At 37.8% G+C, this 6,958-nt stretch overlaps 1 pseudogene; it reads left to right on the top strand.

Annotated features, from left to right (window-relative positions):
• The first annotated feature begins 3,132 nt into the window (after positions 1 to 3,132).
• Positions 3,133 to 5,405, top strand: LOC103643365 (vacuolar protein sorting-associated protein 41 homolog; annotated as a pseudogene).
• Positions 5,406 to 6,958: the final 1,553 nt, after the last annotated feature.

The raw sequence follows: 6,958 nt of genomic DNA, 5'->3' as shown, positions 1-6,958 counted from the left end.
TGTGTTCTGTTTCCTGTCATTGATTGCAATTTGGAATGTAGATGGATGGCCTCATAGTTGAGCTGAACCATGCTTCTTGCTATGATATGATCTAAGGTTCTGTGATTACATTGGGAAGCAACTGGGAAGCCTTTAGAAGCAGAGGTAAATGGATTCAATCAGCTCCACTACTGTTTGGTTGTTTCCTCGTTTCTGACAAACATTTGTAATATATGTAGCTTCCCTCCCCTTGTTCTGTTTACAGCTCCAACAAACTTGAGGCCTAACAATTTGAAGTAAATGTAAGTCCCATTTGGTAGTCCTAGCAGGCAATGGCATGTTTGTTGTTTTAGAATTATTTTCCAATAAATTATTGTATGTTACTCTGCATAACCTGCATATATTACAAATGTTTGGGATCTTTTCCTTCCAGTAACCGTCGTAGACGTATGCATTGTCCTCGTATTATGATTTCATACCCAGTGTTATCCCTTTGATTGCAGTGTTATTATAGGTCTACCTTCAGCCAATTGACTCTAGATAAATTATGATTATAGTATACCCTTATTATATAAATATTGATAGTCCACCTAGAAGACCATAAAAATGTCAACAAATAAAACATAATGGAGTAGTTGGCACTGTTTTTTTGACCCAATTTGTTTATATCTGATTTTTGTTGTTTGTGTTTTATGGTTCATATTTGCACAAAGAATCATTATGCACCTATGTTGTGGAGCCAAATCAAAATTTGCTTGATGACAACTATTAGAAGCAGCACCCCTACCTGCTCACAGTCAAAATCATGTCTTACCTAATGTTATGGTCACTTTTAATATAGCTTGAGTAAGCTCATTTCTGAAACGCCTACCATAAAAAGTAGTATTATTCAATCAAATCAAGCATTCAACCAATCAGATATAGGTACACAAGAATATCTTTTTTGCACATCTATGGTCTATTTTTGATATTCTAAATATATTTTGAAAATAAAACATTGGTTACGTACTGAAATGGTCATTGAAAAAGAGAAACTACCCTTACCTAAGTTGTATTTTGCCTAAGCTATATTTTGCCATCAGAGGGATTCCTCTTGTGCACATATATAGAAGATGCTTTTTGCTAGGGTTTATGTAATGTTGTTGTGTTTTGCTTCTTGGTGATTTCAATCCTGGCTATTAAGTTTTAGTTAACATTTGGAAATTGCAGGTTCAGAGCAGTCCATATGTGTTGATAACATTTATAGCTTGGAGCATATCTGAGGGGTGAGTTTTGACCATAAGACATTTCATTTCATTTTGTTTCTGTATTGTGCTATTGAGTTCTAACCTAGCAGTACACAATATAATTTGTCTAATCATCTTAAGAAAAAGGTAAACCATGTCTTTGTTAGTGATTGATTACTCTTATACCTATTCATTGCCATTTAAATATATACAGTTTTATGGAGCTAGCTCATATCATAACAGTACACAACTGTTTCAGCAATATCAGAGTGGATAGTCTGCTAGAAATGAATTGAGTTCATCAGATGGGAAACTATTCTCAAATCTTAATGCATTTGCATGTCGATATTCAGATGAAAAGAGTACTAACATCCATTGGTACACATCTCCAATTATTATGCAACCTAAAAATAAAAAATATCAATGTCTAAATAGGCATAATTATTTCATGTTGTGTGATCTCTTTCTAAGACTTATATTTTCATCTGAACTACAATATATGATATTTATCATCATTTTTTTCTAGATCCATCTTTCATCCCATCCACTCTCTGAAAATCTAAGCTTGAATGCCCAGTACTAAATTTTGCATTATGGAAGCAGTTTGAACATAACAATGTCTATCACTTTGTGTGTCCCACCAGTAAAAATAAGACAACTTGTTAGTCTGATTATATGCTTCTTTGATTAAGAGGGCTATGTTCAAACAAAACATTCCAGTAAACTGGACAAATTATCTTGAACTGGAAGAAGCCTTTCAAAAATACACATCCTTTTTCTACAGTTCAATAACTCACAACTTCAATTCTGGATGCAAGTGTTTATTATTATATACTCTGCTGATTCAGACCTGAAAATGTTTGCAGTTGCGAAGAGAATATCAAATAAAATACTTGTCGAGCTTAAGTTTCTTCATCAAATCATTTTTGGGAGGCTTCAAAAGGTAATTATATGTAAATGTTGTGCTTTTGCAATGGATGATGCATATTTCTGTTATGGTTTTTCTAGACTTCAGTTAATCATTTCATCCGAGTCATTTAAAAGAATAGTAAAATGTGTGATAGGATCATGATTGATATTTGTAGAGAATATGTTCTTATATTTAATGATTCCTTGTATGTGGATCATGAATACATAATTGACTTGACCTAAATGACATTTTTAGTAACTTGTATTATTCATGCCTTCGGACTAAGGCACATATAATAAAAATATATCTGCAAGTCACTAGGATCTGTTGGCATAACACACAATTCCTGTTGTGGAGTAGCCTGTTCAGCTTGCTCATCCTCAGATATCTCATCTTCAAACAATAATTTCTGATCCTTATCTTTCAATCCACTGTCATCCTTATGAGTTGCATTTAATATAGCTAAACACTTTCAAATTTCATCAATCACAAGGTACTGATATTGACAACAAAATAGATAATCGCTTAAATTAACTCCTCAAATGAGGCAAACTTGCTACATGTATACAGCCAGTTCATGAAGAAAACATTATTCATAAATAGACAGTCACATTCTAAAAGCTGAAGAGCTATGCATTACAATGTCAACGTACAACAGCATGTTGATCAGTTGCCACCCTCTTAGATTTTGGTTGTAGCTCAAACGAAACTAGAGAAACATTACAAATAGCGAGGTCTATTTATGGTGGGGTGATTGGGCTTGGGCTTCATCGTTGGTGAGAGCTAGCGTGCATCGCCATGTTGTTGTAGTCTGCGTTGTAGATCAGCCCTACCTCGGTGTCCTTGCCTTGATCAGTCGTCCACCTCGCCTTTGTAGAATATTTTTATTATAAGCTTTAGTGACTACAAATCTATGAGGTTTTGCAGTTGACAACATCAACCTTATTATAGTAATAGCCTGATAATTAGATGAATTATATGTTGAGGGTTGACCATGTCACGTGTTCTGCTAGCTAGCGGAAAGCCACCGACATTATACTCAGCCTCACCGGTCATATCTGCCATTGAGCCACAGCTAAACTCCTCATCGATGGCTGATTCATTGAAAGAGGTGGGGAGGGACATCATTTAATGAATGTAAAACATATATTTACACTTCATATTCTTTCCCTCTTTGGTTGATATCTGCCTTATGTGCCATGTAGTCATTAGCTGAATTGTATGTGATCAATGGTCAATACGAAAAGGCACTTTCTCTTTATGCTGAAGTAAGTACATCCTAAAGTTGTATTTGTAGGCACATATCAAAATATACATTTTTATTGTCAAATTCTTTCTAATTAAACCCATTTGGTTCAGCTCCTGAAGCCAGAAGTATTCGAGTTTATTGAGAAATACAACTTGTATGATGCTATTCATGATAAGGTATCAAAATGGAGGAGTCCAATTTAGCTGCTAATACAAAGTTACATTCTACAGTGGTACGTTTTAGAAAAAGCATTCCATATCCTTGACTTAAACACTTTTTTTAATATTCTTCAGATTGTCAATCTTATGATAGTGGACAATAAAAGAACAGTTCACCTACGGACCCAACATCGTGATATCATTCTCCCATATGAAGTTGTGGAGCAGCTGTTGCATACCAGTAAAAAATGTGACAAGAGATATTTGTTACACCTGTATTTGCATGCTTTATTTGAGATAGATATACACGCTGGAAAGGATTTTCATGATATGCAGGTACCTTTTCTGCCTTCCATTGTCATGTCCATTTCCCCAATTATTTTTTACATCTACTTTGTGTTTTGACAATAACTTGCAAGTCAAAACTGTTTGCATTATAGGTGGAGCTTTATGCAGACTACGAGACAAGGATGCTACTACCCTTCCTTCTAACCAGTCAGCATTACAGGCTTGACAAGGTCATAGTTTCCCCAAAGAATCACATCATAAAATTTTCTATTTAGTTAATCATAGGCTTGATAATTTGTTATTGTTATTCAGGCATATGAAATCTTTGCACAAAAAGAACTTGTAAGGGAGCAAGTTTTGTCCTTGGTCGAATGGGCAATGCTAAGGAAGCTCTGTCGACAATTATAAACAAATTGGAAGACATGCAGGAGGTTCTAACTTGCCTACCAATTATATTACCATTTCTGAGACATGTTGTTCTATATTAGCCAACTTGATATATGGGATTGAACAGTAACATGCATCTTGAATATGCATACAGGCTGTTGAATTTGTTACGGAACAGCATGATGATGAACTGTGGGAGGAACTGATTAGACAATGCCTCCAGAAGCCTGAAATGGTAACTGAAATAAATGATGCTTAATCTTGCTTAGACTGAGGCATCTTCTATTTCTTAGTTCAATTTCTATGTCCGTTGGGCAGGTAGGGAATCTATTGGAACATACAGTTGGCAATCTTGATCCTCTGTACATTGTCAGTTTGGTTCCTGATGGCTTAGAAATACCTCGGTATGTTCCATCAAAATTTATCATAAAAGAACTGAGCTACAGAATTTCTTGCATGACTAAAACCTTGGCAAATATACTCAAAACGATCTGCCATGATTCTTAATCCAACCATTTCATCCCCTGGTTGAGTGTTCACTCATGCTTTTGATAGGTTGCAGGATCGTCTTGTGAAAATTGTGACGGATTACCGGACAGAAACTTCATTGTGAAATGGATGCAACGATATACTTAAGGTTTACTTTCTTTCGTATACTGTGCTGCTCCATGCCTCAACCATCTCGAATTTTGGACATTTTCATCCGAAACTTGCTTTGTTCAAGCTGACTGTGTTAACCTTTTGGTTAAATACTACCACGAGGCTCGGCGTGGGGTATACATGGTAAGCATGGACGAGGAGGTACACGGAAACAGAGCTGACGATGGATCATCGCGGGGACACGAGAGATCATCTAGCGTCCGGGCTCTAGATATCAAGTCCAGAACAAGATGTGGTGCCCGGTGTTGTTTGTGCTTCGATCCTTTGCCTATCCAGGACATATCTGTCATCGTGTTCTACTGCTGCCATGCGTATCATCTGTCTTGCCTTGAAGGTGGCTTAGACTCGATGAGATCAAACAGTGGTCAGGATAGTGACGGAGGCATGTACGATGAGGATGGTTCCCCATCAGGCCAGTCTCGCATGCGCTGTGTCTTGTGCACTACTACTGCTTCATAATTTTATACCGTGTTGGGTAGTACACACTACCTTGTGTTGTGTTGTAAGTTTTGAGCCATGTAATTATTGTGTTCTTTTCGCGTGTTACACATACTTACAATAGTGTAATTATTTTGAGGGAGGCCATGTCCTCGACAAGAAGAGTTCTGTGTAAATTTGATGAACCAGCATGAGCAAAGTTGTGCCGCATTTCCATCTTTTTTTAATGCCACGTTTGCCAGATAATCAAAAGTTTATTGACATTACATGATGCAGAACTGTTCATGTAGAATGTGCCTGTCTATATATACACTGTTCTATTTGGGACTAGGGCATGGTAGAATTCCCCAGTTTCTTCTCACTTCCTCCAGGTCTTCATGAAAGTGCTTCTCGCAATATACAGAAAACAGATCGCATATTTTGCTGTCACTATAGAATTCAAATTTTGGATTTGAAATGGAAAGGAAAGAAATAGGATAATAGAAAAAGAAAAGAAAAGAAAAGAAAAGAAAAGAAAATAATAAGAAAGAAACCCTACCTGGGCCGATTATCCCCATTCCGGCCCACCTCCCTTGTACAACCGCGCGGCCCATCCTCACGGTACACGTGTTGTCATCGTGGCCCAGCCTAGCAACCGCGCAAGCCCGCGTGTCCGCAAATCAGCTCGCGCCCTGACCACTTGGGACCACTTGACAGCCGACCGCGTGCTCAATGCCTGGTAGGGCTCATCTGTCATCCCTCTCCTCCTCCCCTTCAACCGAAGACCGGTTCCGATGCCTGCATGCTCGGAGCTCGTGGCTGCGAATCCTCCGGACCCATAACAACCTGGGTGGCCTGCCAGGACCCACTAATTAATTTTATTGCCTTTTAGGCTGCCTCCAACATGCGACAGCTAAAAGAAGCAGGCATTCAGCATGTTGGCTGACGTAGATGTTTTAGCTGTCCATCTATAATATAACACTTTTCAATGGTATAGCAAAAATAGCTTGCCTCATGCTCACTGACAAGAATGGCCCACCAATTTGCATCAGAGATGCCTGCTCAGTTCCTGCCCAGCCATAATAGCTTTTCTCTCACCTGCCATGGAATTTGGCTGCTCTGTTTGGCTACTCTGTTGGATGGAAGATGCATGGTGCTACAGTGAATATGAGTAGCCATAATAGCTTTGCATACCCTTTTAGTTGCTCCGTTGGAGGCAGCCTTAGGTTCGTAGTATCGTTAGGACGAGCATCTTAGTATAACAATATAAGACACATTTTGTATATATAACACACGTGCATATATAAGTTATCGATATATTATATGTCTCCGTTGCAACGCACGGGCACTAACCTATAAAAATATAACACACATTTGTACATAGTTTATCGTGGTTTTATACGTTCCCGTTGCAACGCACGGGCACTCTCCTAGTTATGTATGAAATGTGCTTTTCATATTATATAAATATTTTTATTTAATGCAATATATATTTAAAACTATTTCCAATCAAATTGTCATATTGGATACAATATCGACGTTAGTGGATTTATATATATCTAATCGGAAGAAGCAGCATTCAGTGACACTGAGTGCTAATATAACTCTCTAGATTTATCCACACCCCACCACAGCTCGGTGCTCCTAGCAATGGTGAAGGTTGAATAATGCAGGAGATACCCTA

Source organism: Zea mays, chromosome 1 (assembly GCF_902167145.1).
Source record: "Zea mays cultivar B73 chromosome 1, Zm-B73-REFERENCE-NAM-5.0, whole genome shotgun sequence".
Lineage (NCBI taxonomy): Eukaryota > Viridiplantae > Streptophyta > Magnoliopsida > Poales > Poaceae > Zea > Zea mays.
The sequence above is the reverse complement of the archived record's forward strand: the minus strand, read 5'-3'. Positions and strand labels throughout refer to the sequence as shown.